The sequence below is a fragment of the Mustela erminea genome, chromosome 1 (genome assembly GCF_009829155.1).
Source record: "Mustela erminea isolate mMusErm1 chromosome 1, mMusErm1.Pri, whole genome shotgun sequence".
NCBI classification, from domain to species: Eukaryota; Metazoa; Chordata; class Mammalia; order Carnivora; family Mustelidae; genus Mustela; species Mustela erminea.
In genome coordinates, this window is record NC_045614.1 from 86,159,495 (window position 1) to 86,176,564 (window position 17,070).

At 34.3% G+C, this 17,070-nt stretch overlaps 1 protein-coding gene and 1 long non-coding RNA gene across 7 annotated transcripts in view; both read left to right on the plus strand.

The window, feature by feature from the left end:
* TBC1D5 (TBC1 domain family member 5) overlaps nucleotides 1–17,070 on the plus strand; it is a 550,005-nt gene that overhangs the window by 209,558 nt on the left and 323,377 nt on the right. The window lies entirely within an intron of this gene.
* LOC116584228 lies at nucleotides 9,795–16,531 on the plus strand. The gene is made up of 3 exons (XR_004283102.1): nucleotides 9,795–9,806; nucleotides 12,159–12,164; nucleotides 16,461–16,531. It is a non-coding gene; the product is annotated as an uncharacterized LOC116584228 (long non-coding RNA).

The following is a 17,070-nucleotide window of genomic DNA, read 5'->3' on the forward strand; positions in this document are numbered from 1 at the left end:
TATTTGCAACAACATGGATAGAGCCTAGAGAGTATAATGCTAAGTGAAATAAGTTGGAGAAAGACAAATAGCATATGATCTCTCCCATATGTCGAATTTAAGAAACAAAATAAATGAGCAAAGAAAAGTGAAAAACAAACCCAGAAGCAGACTCATAACTATTGAGAATAAACTGATGGTAACCAGAGGGGAGGTAGGTAGGGGGATGGGTGAAATAGTTGATAGGGATTAAAGAGTACAGTCTTGTTGAAAAAAAAAAAAATTAAAGATAATACAAAAAACAATGTTTTTGAAAAGATTCTTTGTAGATAACAAGGTAAAAGGCAATTTAGCTAGATGAAAACTGTGAAACTATAAAGTCATCAAGAAAAATGGTAGCTTTGTTTAAGGTAAAGATTGTTAAATAGGGTGACTTGGAAGTTCTTCATTAACAATAATGAAGATAAAATGATGGTTTAAAAAAATGTCTCCTTAGGGCGGCTGGGTGGCTCAATGGGTTAAAGCCTCTGCCTTCAGCTCAGGTCATGATCTCAGGGTCCTGGGATCCAGCCCCACATCAGGCTCTCTGCTTAGCAGGGAGCCTACTTCCCCCTCTATCTCTGCCTGCTGCTCTACCTACTTGTGACCTCTCTTTTTGTGTCAAATAAATAAAATCTTTAAAAATAAAGTCTCCTTAAAAACAGATTTTGTTAAATGCTGTGACAATAAGAAGTGAAATTAGAGAGCAGTGACCATGCCATGCTCAATCCCTCTACATCAAGTTGTCCAAAAGAAAGTTGAAAGTGAGAGACTTCAGTTGAAAGACCATGAGTTAGAAGCTGAAAGTCATCCCTCAGAGGTATCTGTTCAAGGTATGTGAGATGGATAAAAAACCCAAAGAAAGAGAAAGCGAAAGGGCTGAGGATTGCTATGTAGGAATTCTCTGTGGTTAGAAACTGGATAAAGTGAGTAATATTTAAAAAATACTAGAGGAGTTAGTTAAAGTAGGGGATAGAGGAGTGCTAAAATTATGGAAACTGCAGATATATGAGAACTTCAGAAGGCCAAAAGTGGTCAGTGCTTCAAGGATTGCTGGGTTAGAGTATAAAAAGAGAAAATAAATGATTTGGTGATTTTAAGAATATTGATGATCTGTAATTAGTGGTTAAGCCAGTTTCAAAATACCAGTAAGTCGTTTGAGTGGATGAGAGTGAACTGAAATCTGATTGAGAATTAACATTAAAAGACAATGGTTAAATATCAAAGACAAAATATTTGAATGGCAAGGAGGGTTTAGCTTACTCTTTAATATTAGATTTGGGTGGTTATATGTGAATTTTATGTGTTCATGCTTTCACAGTGAATTGAGAAAGTTAGACATTTTAATGATAACAGTGGAGCTCACTGTTGGTATAGGCATACAAGCTTGTAAATTTTAAAATAAAAGGTCTTCTGGACTTTGAACTTTTTTTTTTTTTTAACTTGTCCATTCCTTATTAATTGCATCTGGTTTTTAGGTTTATTTCAAATTTTCTGTTGTTGTGGCAATTCCCTTTATTTGCCTGAAGAGACAGGCGCTATGTGAAGAGTCATTGAGTCACGTTGTGGCTATAACGTTGTGTTAGTCACTTCCTAGGGTCCTAGGAAAAAAGAAGACCTCAGCTGCTGGCACTGGTGGCAGACAGAAACTATAGCCCTGTAAAGGCTGTTACCATTATCCTTTTGGGCAGAGTTGGTCTGCAAAGGAATATCCATACCTTAAGATATTTTTCCTACCCTTCTCAGTCAGCCTTTATACCACTCTTGGATCACCACAAATGGGGGGTTGTGTGCTGGTGTATTTTGGTTGGCTAGGTCTAGGAATAACTAGAGCAGATATAGGTGATTTAGAGTAACAGTATTATCTTAAACCTTAGAAAAACAAAACCAAGAAAAATCCCTGCTTAGGTGAAATGACCTGCAGTGGATTTCTTGTCAAAGAATTACATTAGATGCTTTGCTAATTTATTAGTAGGGTCAGAAAAGACCGTAGAGCCCGAATTTGGACTGTTTCAATAAATGACATACCCTACTTTTAGTTCATAGGGCTTAGAAAGTATTTCAAGAGTTACCACCTGATATCTCATGCAGTTACTGCTCCTTTTATTCACTTATATATTAAAATAGATACCCCTCCCCCATGGCTTAGTAGTGAAATGAATAATTAGTCCCTTACAAGTACAATTCTCCAGGACCCTCATGCTGCTTCTAACTCCTTTCATAGCATTAACCAATTTTAAAAACAATATCTAGCTAAAGTAATGTGTTTAAAGTTTACAGGCATTCTCACTTTAATCTTACCCAGTCAGAGGGAAGAACTGAATATCAGGGAATATGAGATTATAAGAAAAAATTTAAACCTTGGAGGCGCCTGGATTAAACCTCTGCCTTCAGCTCAGGTCATGATCTCAGGGTCCTGGGATCCAGCCCCAAATCCGGCTCTCTGCTCAGTGGGAAGCCTGCTTCCCCCTCTCTCTCTGCCTGCCTCTCTGCCTACTTGTGATCTCTCTCGCTCCGTCAAATAAATAAATAAATCTTAAAAAAAAAAAATTAAACCTTACTCTGAAAGAATAATTAGGACCTCTTCAATCCTTCTGTATTTCTCCTGCTCTCCTCTGGGAATTCCAAAGACCTGTTTTTTCCAACTTCAAATCATAAAATCATCTCCGTACATTCCTGTGCAGTCAACTCTGTAATAAAACAGCCAGGAATATTTTTCAGTAGAGCTGTTGTATTTTGGTAAAAATTCTCTTTTCATGTAATAGGCATTTAAAAAAACATCTTAATACAATTATACTTGGAGATTTATAAATTTTCTTGTAGACTTGAGTAAAGCACATCTCGTGTTTCACTTAAAATACACAATTTTAATGATTAGTAAAGATTTAATAGTGAGGACAGAGAATAGTGTACTGCATAGAGTTTTATTCTGTATTACATTGGTAGATATTAATGTCTACTTCCGCATATTCTAATAATTTTGAAATTATATAGGTAATTTGTAGTAAAACAGATATCTTTTATGCTGTGGTAATTTTATTATGATTTTCTTCATGTTTATAAATAAAGGTTTTTCTGTGGTTATTCTCTGACATTATTCTTTTATTAAATTTCTCTTTACCAAAAGCTTTGAAAGTATACTTTACCTATTGATATATTGTTAATCTGACCTCAAGTATTTTTTATTCCTGTGTTTTGCAAGTATTAAAAATAAGTTAGTTTGCCATCACTCTATTTTTACTGTAAGGAGGACTCGCTTATTAATTTAATAGGTGTTCTGAAATATGAAATCATTTTCATGCAATACTTGTACTTTACTCTGGAGTTTGACCATAATGCTGCTTCCTGAATTCCCTGAGAAGGAATCCCAGATGATGAATATAGAAAAGCACAAGACAAGAAACATTATGTTAGCTTCAAGCTGTTTTATTTTCACGTTTTAGGACGATCTGAGTGTTCTAAATAGAAGAAATTAAGAAGCTAGTAAATCATAAAAATTGTAATATCACAAGTTACTTACTTTAAATGGTCATTTTCTTTTATTACATCTACAGTATTAAAAATACAATTTGCTTAAGTCTTTGGAAATGATTTTCTACCAGTTAGTAATTATTGTATTCCTATACATTTTGGTGATTGTTTATCTTTCCAGAATGTACAAATACATTCAGTTTTAGTCAGAAAAATCACCCACTGGCCTTGATTTATCAACAGATAAACAGTGAGAATTAGCTTTTAGTTACTCAAGTCACATAAAAGGCAATGTGTGAGCAAAAAAATCATTTATATTACAGGAATATGTGTACTTAAATAATAATTCTCCTACTTCCCCTTTTCTTCTGCTTTCTTCTTCCAGATGTGGAGAGACTTAAATACAGTTGGCTTCTTAGCATTACCATTTGGTGACAATTTTTATAGAATATAACTGATTTACACCAGCCTTAGAACTCTGCTATCAATTTGAATCTTTAATTTGGCTTTTGAATAGATCTGTTATTAGATGTAAAGTTTTCTTTCTTTTTCTGTTTTTTTTTTTTTTTTTTGTAAGCTGTCTGCCCCAAATGGCGCTCAAACTCATGACCCTGAGATCAGGAGTTGCGTGCTATACAGATTGAGCCAGTCAGGTGTCCCTGAACTTATGGGTTTTTAGTCAGCCATGTTGGCACAATGATTAAGAAATTTTAGTGATACTTAGTGAATGAATAGAGATTTATGGAGGCACATAAATTGTATCACACAGAATAAGGGCTGCAGGCCACAGGACTGATGTTTGCTTATTCATTCAAAATAGTGATCATTTAGTATCTGTCAGGGGATGGACTGTTAAAAAAGTAGACGCAAGTGGTTTCTCTCAATGGGATTTACATTTTAGCAGGAGAGGGACAGTAAAAAATATTAAAAAGTACAGAAATAAGGAAAAATATATGAGAAAGTGATAAATACTAGGCAAAGCAAGGAAGTAGACTGGAGTCTCCTCTACTGGAGTGACTGGGTGCCTACCTTAGGTTTTACATATCTCTCTAAGAAGATGATACATCAGCTAGATGTGAATGACAGATGAGGAGGAGCATCCAGACGTGCAAAGTTAGTGAGAATAAAAGGGAAGAGTTCATGCAAAGGAAGATCCTATCCCAGGATAGGAATAGACCTGTCATACTGAAGGAAGTGGAAAATGTCATTGTGTCTGGGGTACCATGGTATAGCAATGGCATAGGATGGGTCTTAATAGGCAGAGGCCAGATTATAAGGGTTTTGTAAGCCAAACTGAGGAGTACAGATTTTATTCTAAAGACTGGGAGTTTTTTAACAGTCTGTATTGTTACCACTGTTGAACAGTTAAGTTTCTTCTCAAGAAATGAGGGCTGTAACTTTTTTTTAATATATAGCCTTAGTAATGCCTGATTACACAGAATTGTATTATTTTTTAAAATATATTTTCAAATTGCCGTTCTTTGTACCAAACTTTGTTTCCTCATTCTCAGCATTTTAACTGTTCATAATGGTGAAGTAATTCCTCCTTAATCTAAGATAGAAGAATGCCTTAAAATTAACCATTTATTTGAAGCTCAGTTACTTCTCTGTGGTCTATTTTAGGTCATGCTATGGATATTAAATTAGTAATTGTAAATGCAGTTTAGTGTGACCTTTTCTATTTGACCCATTGTGTGTGTGTGTGTGACTTTGGGGGTGGGGGCATATAATCATTATTTTCTCTTTGCTGATGTAATGGAAAATTTCTCCTCTAGGACATATTAGAACAGTGTATTTAATGCTCTTCAATTTAATTTGCTAGTATCACAATTAATACAATTAAGGTCACTTGAAATGAAACTATTAACAAATTGAGTAATTTACTTTAACAATGTCAATGTGTTCTCACAATTACATTTGCTTTAATTAGTGTACAAGCTATTATTTAATAGCATACTTCACATAGAAAAATGTAATGGTGTATTCTTGGTTTCTTACAACAGAAAAGAAAGAAACTTTTAATGGACTGAGTGATTTTGTGGAAGAGCTGCTAAATATAAAGTGATGGAAGAGAAAGTCCAAAGACAGAAAGCAAAGCTTACAAGAATGTAAATAAAAAATATATTTATTATCGGCCCTTACCAATACATGTCCTATTTATCATTGTGTAAATAGTATTGGAAAACATATAATGGTAGTTAGAGACAAGAATACAGATCCTGGAAAATTTTAAGTGTTCAGTTGTATCTGGTTTTTGCTTATCATAAATTTTTGAAAATCATGAAGTAGGTCATTTCTAATTAATCACTATAATGGAGGGGTACAGAATGGTGTGGACTATTAAAAAGGTAGGAAGCAAAAAAGTTTTGCTTCTCAAATTTGCTCTTAAAGATTTTAATGTGGGGTGCCTGGGTGGCTCAGTCAGTTAAGTGTCTGCTTTCAGCTCAGGTCATGATCCCAGAGTTCTGGGATCCAGCACTGCATGGGGCTCCCTGCTCAGCAGGGAGTCTGCTTCTCCCTCTCCCTTTGTCTGCCACTTCCTTTGCTTGTGTTCTCTCAATGTCTGTCAAATAAATAAATAAAATCTTCAAAAATTAAGAAAAGACATTTTAATGCCAATATTTCTTACCTAGAAATTCACTTTATTAGTAGCTAATAAAAAAAGCTCTTCTACTCAGCCTACTCTGTGTTGAGATCAGAAAAGATCCAGGGATGAAGAAATGGTTATATTTCTGTTTCTATATATGCAGAGTAAGGGGAAGCAGATGAACTGTCAACCAAGTCATAATTAATAAGATCTGCTGTTCTCTGTAAACATGAGAGCAAGATTTACTATCATATAATCAAGTGGTGATTTTATGTGGAAGGGATATAAATGCAATCCAGATAAATCAATACTCTAATTTTTAAAATTAGTTTGACAATCTTTTTGCCTAGTTTGACTGATTTGAGTTTCTGTTGCTTTCATTTTCTTTCCTTTTTTTCCCCCTTTAGTTAATGACAAAAATTTATAAAATTGCAAGTAAAGAAGGAAGCAGGTATAAGAGTAATTAGGTAATAAATATTTAAGTGTAAAATGCAAGAAGCTTAGACTTTGAAAAATTAACTATAGTTCTCATTTCTAGGAAGGGATCTCATAGGCATAGAGTGAGTATATTCAGTTCTTTTTAGTCCTTGTAAATGTTTATATTGCAGTCTCCCATTGGTTTTCATTGTTTGTCCCAAGCTCTGAATTCAGTCTACCAGGTTGTTCTTAGGTTTGATGAGTCAGAATAGTATGGTTTACGAGTAGAACAATCAATTTCGCAGTAGTGGAAAATTAGGTAATTCTTTAAATCACATTTTGAGGTTAGCATGGGGAAACCACTACCTAGTTGCTACATATACTACAATAAACAGTTCTCATTTGGTCCTGATTTGATTTTCATTATACCTAGTCTCTAAATTCTGTCTTGAATTTTAAAATGATTTGTCCGTTGATTCCTTGGCCTATGCTATAGAATATCAGAAGAGTAACTGGAATTGATTATTTAATGCTTGATCTTTAAAAAGCAATAGATTTTTTAAAAGAAACATTGTTTTATCAAAAGAGGCCAAGTGTAAGAAGTTAATTGCTTTTTTTTTCTAGCATCCTGAGTTTTCTTAGATTAAATGAAGTTTTAAAGAAAGTTCTCAAAGGCCTTCACAGCCCACTTCTGTGCATTTGTTCGTTCACTTTCCAGTGTGACTTCATAGAATTTCTCTACTAAAATCTATGGCCTGGGGCAACTGAGTGGCTCAGTTGGTTAAGTGTCTGCCTTCAGCTGAGGTCATGATCCCAGGGTCCTAGATCAATCCCTGAAGCAGGCCCTGCTCAGCAGGGAGTCTACTTCTCCCTCTCCCTGCCTCTTCTTCTGCTTGTGTTCTCTCTCAAATAAATAAATAAAATCTTAAAAAAATAAGATAAAATCTAAGACCCATCCAGAATAGCCAACACAACATTGAAGGAGAACAAAGGTAGAAGATTGATGCTACCTGACCTCAGAATAGGAAGCCTGGAAATAGACTATAGAAATATAGTTAAGTGATCTTGACTAGAAGCAAAGGCAAGGATAGTCTTTTTCAACAAGTAGTGCTAGAAAGCTGGATATCCACATGCAAAGCAAGCATAAGCCCAAACAAAACAAAATGTAGACATAGATTTTATACTTTCACGAACATTAGATCATAAACCCAAATGTAAAATGCAAAACTATAAAATTCCTAGATGATGTAGGAAAAAATCTTGGTGACTTTGGTTTAGCAATGATGTTTTAGTTTCAAAAACAAAAGCATGATCCGTGAAAGAAAAAAATAGTAAGTTGGACTTCATTAACATTAAAACCATTTTTTTTTTCTTTGAATGACATTGTTAAGCGAATGAAAGATAAGCCACAGACTAGGAGAAAAATCTTTGCAAAACATAGCTAATAAAGGATTGGCATCTAAAATACACAAAGAACTTTTATAACTCAATAAGAAAACAACCCGGTTAAAAAATGGACAAAATATCTGATCAGAAACCTCACCAAAGAAGATATACAGATGGCATATAAGGGAAGGAGAAGATGCTAAACATCAGAGGTCATCAGGGAATTGCAAATTAAAATCAGACACCGTACACACGCATTAGAATGGTTAAGATCCAGCACACTGACATCACCAAATGCTAGTGAAGATGTGGAGCAACAGGAACTCTTCCTTCACTGCTGGTGGGAATGTAGAATGGTGCAGTCACTTTGGAAGATACTTTGGCTTTTTTTTTTTTTAAATGAAACTAAACACATTCTTACCGTATGATTCAGCAATTATACTCCTTAGTATTTGCCCATATGAACTGAAAACTTATGTCCACAGATAAACCTGCACAGTGTTCATAGCATTTTTATTCATAACTGCTAAAACTTGGAAGCTGCCAAGATGCCTATCAGTAGTCAAATGGATAAATTGTGGTATGTGTATGGAGTATAATTATTATTCAGTGATAAAAAGTAAATGACCTATTAAGCCATAGGAAGACCAGGAGGGATCATAGATGCATATTGCTACATGAATCAAGTCAGTCTGAAAAGCCTATATACATAATTCCAATAACAAAATATTCTGTAAAACCAAAACTCTGGAGACATTAAAAAGACCCGTAGTGGTCATTAGGGGTGGAGTGAGGTAGGGAGGGATGGATGGAAGAATCTCTAGGTGGAGCACATAGGATCTTAGGGCAGTGACACTATTTCGTGTGATGCTGTAATGGTGGGTACAAGTCATTATATATTCATTAAAACCCTTAAGTGTACAACACAGAGTAAACCCTAATGTAAATTATGGACTTTAGTTAATAATTATCAGTATTGTTGATGCATCAGTGTAACAAATGTACAGCACTAATGCAAGATGTGAATACTAGAGGACACTAGATACGTGAGGGTGAGGGCTATATGAAAGCTCTATTACTTTCTGTTCCTTTTATTTTTAACCTAAAATAGCTCTAAAAATAGTTTATTAATTAAAAAAATTAGCTTTTGTTGTTCATTGCTTTTTCTTTTTCAAGTGTACCATAACTTTTTCTTCATTCATCATGCCAGTTTTACATAGAACACATCCTTAGTTTATTTGAAATATACTGAACACTCAAGACTAGGGATTCTTGAAAGATAAGTTATTTAGGAAAAAAAAAGTGTGATATACTCTGCTTATAACAACTCCTAATTCAAACCTTAGTTTGTAATAGTTTTGTCTCACTCCTGAAGTAGGCCAGATCCTTTTATAATCTTATCCTTTGGGTAGGTAGTCTTTTATCATCAGTATTACCTACTAATCTAACCCTTTAACAGTGTGTGTGTATATATATATATATGTATTTATTTTAGAGAGAGCGTGTGGCACACATGTGAGTGGGGTTAGGGACAGAGGGTAAGAATCTTCAAGCAGACTCCCTGCTGAACGTGGTGCCTGATGCGAGTTCTCACTACTCATGAGATGGTGATCTGAGCTGAAACCAAGAGTTGGATGCTTAACCACCTGAGCCATCCAGGTGCCCCTGTTTAACAGTTTTTAAGAGCATTTTCTCTTCAATTGTGAGCAAAGCTAGTTCTTGATTCTAGGTTGGAAATAGCCTCGTAATCTTTGGTACATTAACTCAGCCATACTTTTAGGAGTTTTCTTGGATTTTGACAGGCAGTTACTTATAATTAATAGGGTAAAAGGGAAATCATTGTTTCACTGTCATGTGCCAATCTAAGGTAAAATTTCTGTACTAGATTATTTTTTAGAGCTGAGGTTGGCAATTTTTTTTTTAAGGGGTCAGATAGTAAATATTTTAGTTTTGTAGTTTCAGGCATTTTAGCCTGAAAGCATTCATAGACAATTTGTAAACAACTGTCTGTGGATGTGTTTCAATAAAATGTTATTTAGCAAACAGGAGGTCAGTCACTTTGGCCCGTGGGTTCTAGTTTATTGACCCCTGTTTTGGATAACCATTACTCTCTTGTTAAAATAAGTATATAAAATGGAAGTGTGACAGTAATAGATTATTCCTTTCTTCAAGATTTTCTTTAAATAGAATATCTTAATAACTGGTTTGAGAGCATTAGGACTATTGAACCAAAATGTTTCTTTACATGTATTTAGAGGCTTCTTGTCAAAAAGATATTTGCAGTTATGTTAAAGAAATACACTGATTTTTGCACACTGATCTTTTATCCTGCAACTTTGCTGCATTCATTTATAAGCTCTGTGTGTGTGTGTGTGTGTGTGTGTGTGTGTGTGTATGTGTTCTTTAGTATTTTCTCTGTATAAGAAAGATCATGTCACCATTTAATAGAAATCATTTTACTTCTTTTTTGATTTGGATGCCTTTCCTTTTTCTTGCCTAATTACTCTGGCTAGAATTTTTAGTATGATGTTGAATAGAAGTGGTGTTTTGTTTATGATTTGGGGAGAGATCTTTCAGGCTTTCATCATTGATTAATGTTAGTTGTGAATTTTTCATAAAAGCCTTTTTTTCATGTTGAAGAAGTTTCCTTTGATTCCTAGTTTGATGAGTGTTTTTATCTGGAAAGGACATTGGAATTTGTCAGATGTTTTTTCTGCATTAATTGAGATGATCATGTCATTTTTTCCCTTCATGTTATTAATGTTATGTACTACATTGATTGATGTTTCTAAACTGAACCAGTTTTGTGTTCCAGGGATAAATTCCACTTGATTATGATATATAATACTCCTAAAATGCTCTTGAATTTGATTTGCTAGTATTTTGTTTAGGATTTTTTTAAGGTTGGGGTAAGGAGAAGAGAGAGGATCTTAAGCAGGTTTCATGCCCAGCATGTTAGCCTGATGAAAGGCTCCATCTCACAACCCTGAGATTATGACCTGAGCTGAAATCAAGAGTCAGATGCTTAACCAGCTGAGCCATCCAGGCGCCCTTGTTGATTATTTTTATATTTATATTCATTATATTTATATATTAGGGATACTGGTCTGTAGTTTTCTTAAAATATCTTTTTCTTACTCGGTAGGGTAATGCTGGCCACATAGGTAAATGCGCTCTCCTTTTCTAGTTTTTGAAAGAGTTTGAGAAGGATTAGTGTTAATTGTTATGAATATTTGGTAGCACTACCAATGATGCCATCTGGTCCTGTTCATTGGGGGAGTGTTTTGATTAGTGATCGAATCTCTTTGCTTCTTACAAATCTATTCAGATTTCCTCTTTCTTGAGTCAGTTTTTGCGTGTTTAGGAATCTGTTCACCTCCTAACACCTACAACACCTACAAACGTGTAGGTATACATTTGTTCATAGTATCTTTATAATCTTTTTTCTATTAGGTCTGTAGTAGAGTCTCCACTTTCATTTCTCATTTTTTAGTATTTTTCTGTATCAGTCTAGCTAAAAATTTGTCAAATTTTTTATCTGTTCAAAAAACCAACTTTTGGGTTCACTGATTCGCTTTATTGTTTTTCTACTCTCTATTTTATCTCTCCTCCATTCTTTTTTCTCTCTGACCCTTAGACTAAATACTTAATTGATTTAAATTCAAGTTTCCTGATTGTTCTTATGCCTGCTGAAATATGCTGTTAATCCCCTCCAGTGAATTTTAAATTTGCCTGCTCTACTTTTCAGTTCCAGAATTACTATTTTGTTTCTGTTTCTAATGTTGATCTTTTTATTAATATTCTCTGTTGTGACATTGTTCTCCTAGTGTCCTTTACTTCTGTGTGGTTTTCCTTTAGCTGTTAGAACGTATTTATTACAATTGGTTTGAAATCTTTTTTTTTTTTTAAATATTTTATTTATTTATTTGTCAGAGTGACACAGGCAGACAGAGTGGCAGGCAGAGGCAGAGGGAGAAGCAGGCTCCCTGCTGAGCAAGGAGCCCGATGTGGGACTCGATTCCAGGACGCTGGGATCATGACCTGAGCCGAAGGCAGTGGCTTAACCAACTGAGCCACCCAGGCGTCCCTGGTTTGAAATCTTTGTCTAGCACGTGTAATGCTTGGGCTTCCTCAGGGACATTTTCTGATAATTTTTTCCCTTATGAATGGGCCATACTTTATTGTTTTTTTGTATGCTTCTTAATTTTCTGTTGAAAACTGGATTATTTTGAATATCATAATGTGGCAACCTTCTTCTTGGGGTTTATTGTTCCTGCAGTTGCAGGTTGTTGTTTTAATGACTTTTACAAACTATTTCTGTAAAGTCTGTATTCTTTGTGTGTATAATTATGAAGTCTATGTTATATTAGCTTAGAGCTCAAATGTTTGACAAATTATCCTTGAATACCTGGAGCCAAAATAAGACTGTATATTGGCTCTTGTCAAGGTAGGCATCCTTCATTGCTTAGCCAGGCTGTTCACAACTTTGCCTTTACGTGGAGAATAAAGCTCAGCCAGAGATAACAGTTTTGAGTCTCTTCAGGCTGTTTTCCGAGGATGCCTATGGCCCTCTTGATTCCCTCAGGTACATGGGAGATTTTGAAAGTCCATATTCCCCCATATGTCTACTTTCCCAGCCCTTTCCTACCTACGCTATTGGTTTCTCTGTTGCTTGCCCTAACTTATTTCTTGACCTAGTCTGCTGTGGCCAATAATTCTGACTTTCACTGCTTTTAGCAAATGCCACCAGAGAATGTGCCCCAGCTCTGGGAACACTCGAAGTTGGAAGAAACAAAGGCTAGTACTTGCCCTGTTCCTTTAGGGAGCTGCCAGACAGGTAAAACACTCAACCAACTTTTCCTTTAGAACAAAGTGTGTATAGCTCCCTCTGGCATTAGCACCCTGTACCAGGTTACTACAAAGCAGCAGCTTCTGTCTTCATTAATCTCTGCCGTTTGTTTTTAAGTTTTTGACTAAATTTTAGAGTTCTGCAAAAGTGATTCTTGGTAGTTTTTGTCAGCTTATTAGTTGTTTTTGTGGAGGAATGGAGCCGTGGAGTTCCTGCTCAGCCATTTTCCAGAGTCACTCTTACTGATATAGTCTGAAGAGGCTTTTACAATAATTTTAAAAATCTTATCTTTTAAAAGTAATTGAATGTAGAAATACTGCCAGTTATGTTTTCAGACACATATAGAAGAATCACAAACTTTATAATACTTAAACAAACAAGCCCTCTTATTTCAGCACCAGAACCAACTTAGTAAATCCTAAATTCATTTTGCTTTATTTTTCTTAACTATTGGAAGATGGTAGGGATAGTAGCATTGTACTTCAAATTTTCTCAGTGTTAAAGTTATATACTCTAATATAATTTCCAATTTTTATGTCAAGTATATTTCTGTTAAGTAACTTAGTGTTGTCCAGGCTCTCTGTATACATGTAAAAAATGGAATATGTTATTTGCTTTGATTTTAAGAAGAGTCAAGTTGGGTTAATGTTGGTACCTCATTCTTTTCCCTTCTCTATATGAGTACAGGGACTCATCTTGTACTGTCAAATCACTCTGGGAAAGACTGGTTTGGACTGTGGTCGGTTATATGCCTGATTCTCCTTGTTATTCTAGTTATAAAGGGCTCCCCACAGTACTTGGAATAAGAACAATTATTACCCAACCAGGAATGAGAGACTTTCTCTCAGCTATTGTGTTTCTGATAAATTTGTTCTTGAAGTTGTAGTTCCACTCACAACATCATAAACTTTAACTTTTGTTATCCTTTGACTAGGCCTTATGATTAAGTTCCTCCAAATTATGACATTAGGGGTGTGACAGGTTTCATACTGAGAAAGAATATCGTGTACCATATTGTGTTGCAAAGCCCTTCTGTTCATGTCCTTAAGGATAATATATGAAATCTCTGTAGCCTCACTTCCTCTCAAGGAAGTGGTCTTAACTTTGGCTGGGTTTTTATCACTGAACTTGCTTTCCATCCTGTAATTTTCTTATGTGCAGCTACTCTTCAGATATGATGCTTCATCTTCAGTGTCCTAGTACAGACTCTCTCTTTTCTTTAAATCTTGGTGGATTAATGACAAAAGATCAGCACTAGGGTAAAAATCTTGTTCTTTTTCTATATGAAAGCACCTTTGTAAGTATATAAAGTATGAATGAATCACAAATTAACCGTAGGAATGAAAAGACAACTCTGGTGGGGGTCTTTGATACTTTCGCAATTATTTCCGGTGTCTTCGTCTATGACCATTTTCTTCCGTCAGTTTTCTGATTATTTTTGAGAAGAGCTTTTGGAGACACAGTTATGAATGTTTTCTTAAAATCATCATATCTGGGTAGTTGTATTTAATAATTAATGTAATTTTATTTTAAAAAGTATATTGTATGGGCCAAAATGACCTATAGACTATTTAATTTTTAGTCATTTTGGAGGTTAAATTATTTTTTGTAGCTGTCAGGCTTAATACTTTAATAGCCCTTTATGTACATATAATTAATTGCATGTTAAAATTAACATCACAAGTAACTTAGTAACAAGTTAAAAATAAATCTTTTTGTCTTGTTAATCAAATTTCACACAAAAGTGCAGTAATTAAATATTTGACACATTTTTATACCCTCTACTTTTTTTTTTTAATTTTTAAAAGATTTTATTTATTTATATGAAAGGGAGAGAGAGAGATCACAAGTAGGCAGAGAGAGAGAGAAGAGGGGAAGCAGGCTCCCTGCTGAGCAGAGAGCCCGATGTGGGACTCGATCCCAGGACCCTGGGATTATGACGTGAGCCGAAGGCAGAGGCTTTAACCCACTGAGCCACCCAGGTGCCCCTATACCCTCTATTTTTAATGATTTTGGAATGTGATTAATTTGATACATGTGAACACTGTTAACTATACAATTCATACATGAGTTTTGAAATTAATTGTATACATATCAGGGAGGCTGTATTTAAAAACTTAGGGTAATAGTAATCTACTTACAAACATCAGATTTGAACAGAAATTCTAGTTGTGGATGGACTGGTTAAATATAAAATTTTGAGTATTTGTTCAAGCCATATGATTTTGAGCCATATTATTTCCAAGGCAAATATAAGTAGGTTTCATTTAAACCTTCTCTATAATCAAATGCATGGAAGCAGTTAGGCCAGGAAAATTTTACAGGGGAGGGATGAGAACCCTTAAGAATGGTTTTTATTTGCAATTTATAGAATTTATTTATACCAACTTGCCATTGGAGTTTATCTGGTTTTATAGATGGCTCTCATGTTAAACCTTTTTCCAAAGACTGAGAGGTGCTGTTCTTAATGAACATTTTAGGCAAGGGACTGATTTCAGATACCTGGCTTGAGTGATGGGAAAACCAAGAAGTGTTTACATGCTTCATAATTTCTTGCCATTAAAACACACACACAGACACACATACACACAGACCCAGACACACAGATTAGGGTTATATTTATGCACAATCTGGCCTTTTAACAAAGAAAAATAAGCCTATGTTTGGGCTGCCACTGCTACAAACAAAACAGCTGAGACTTTAATGAACACCATACTGAGGGCATGTAGGACATAAGGCGAATTAAGCAGGTTACAAACTGCACATCTTCTGTTTAGATATAAGAGATCTCCCCAACCCTGACAATTAGTTGTACTGACAAGGCAAGCAGATAGACAGAAACAGAAGGAGATCATTTGTATCAATTTGAGAAATAGAACTAGTAATGAAACAGAATAGTCTTACTTTAAAATTGTTCTTTCACTTTATTTTTCCCCCAAAATAAATACACATGGTTAAACAAAAGCTTCTTGTATTTTGTTTGCAAATAAAGACCACCATAGTTTTTTTTTTTTTTTAAGAAAAGATTTTCTGGACACTCAAACTAATTTTAATCTTGGTAACCTGACAGCTTTGTTTAAAAATTGAATATGAGTTTCCTTTCATGAAAATCTTTTCAAAGTATAGCAGTTCAGCTGTGAAAACCTGAATACATTAATGATGACAAAGAAGCTCCAGAATGAGCCAACATTTGTTTTGTTCTTTAAAACATTTCTTGATGAATTGCATACACGAAAGTGTTGCAGGGTTGTTTAAATTTTTCCGTTTCTTTGCTAATAAATGTCTTTGTGTTTGCCTTTTTAGCTACAATGCCCGTTATTAATCATTTTAAATTATTTTTTAAACAAAAATGACTTTAAGAAGTTTTTTTTAAAAAATGACTTAAAGGTATCTATTAAAGGAACATTTAAACATTGCTTTTAATGTATATGATTAAACATCAAAATGCATTACTCATGTTTAGGTTTTGATCATTGTTTTCAAGAGTAAACCTCTTCCAAATACAAGGAGTTTATTTAAGGATCAGTTATTTTGTGTCTTAAGTGATAAAGATGAATCACTCAGTCTATAAATAGCAATATTGAAATACTTTAATCTAGTACTTTTTAAAAAAAAATATTTACTTTAGATAGTGAGGAGAGGGGCTGAGGGGGGAAGGAGAGAGAAAGGGAGAGAATCCCAAGTGGACTCCACACTGAGTGTCACAACCCCAAGATCATGACCTGAGCTGAGTATGCTTATTCAGCATTATCCTTCTGAGGGAGAGTGGCATTGTTAATTTTTCTGAAAAGTTTCTTAGTGAGAAATTTTCATTTTTTTAATTCATGTATGTATGTACATATATATTTTTTGATTTTTTGATTCATGTACTTATGTTCATTTATATGTATTTTTATTTTTTTAATTTGCATATCTTCCTTCAAAAAGGTTTGAGGCACAATTTGAGACATATTCTATAAAGATTAGCTTTTCATTTCTTTTTTTAAAATTCAAATATATTTTTTTCTATTTTCCATACAAAATAGTTTTCTGTAAAAATGTATCACAAATCTTGCAATTTAAGAATTATTTTCTAGAAAGTTTCTTGAACTACACTTCGATATATTTTACAGATTGAATATGTTTTCAATTGGTATATATCTGTGCTCAATAATTAAATGAGCTGTGTTGGTTAATTATATGTTTGGTATGTGCCAGGCAATAATATTTCTTGTTATTCATAAATAGGTTCTTAGTTTTTGCTGTACAACAAGATATCCCTTAACTTAGTTTTATAAAACAATAAGCATGTTTTTTTTATTGTTGCTAATGAGAAAGCTGGATAATTCTTCTGTTTTGGGCT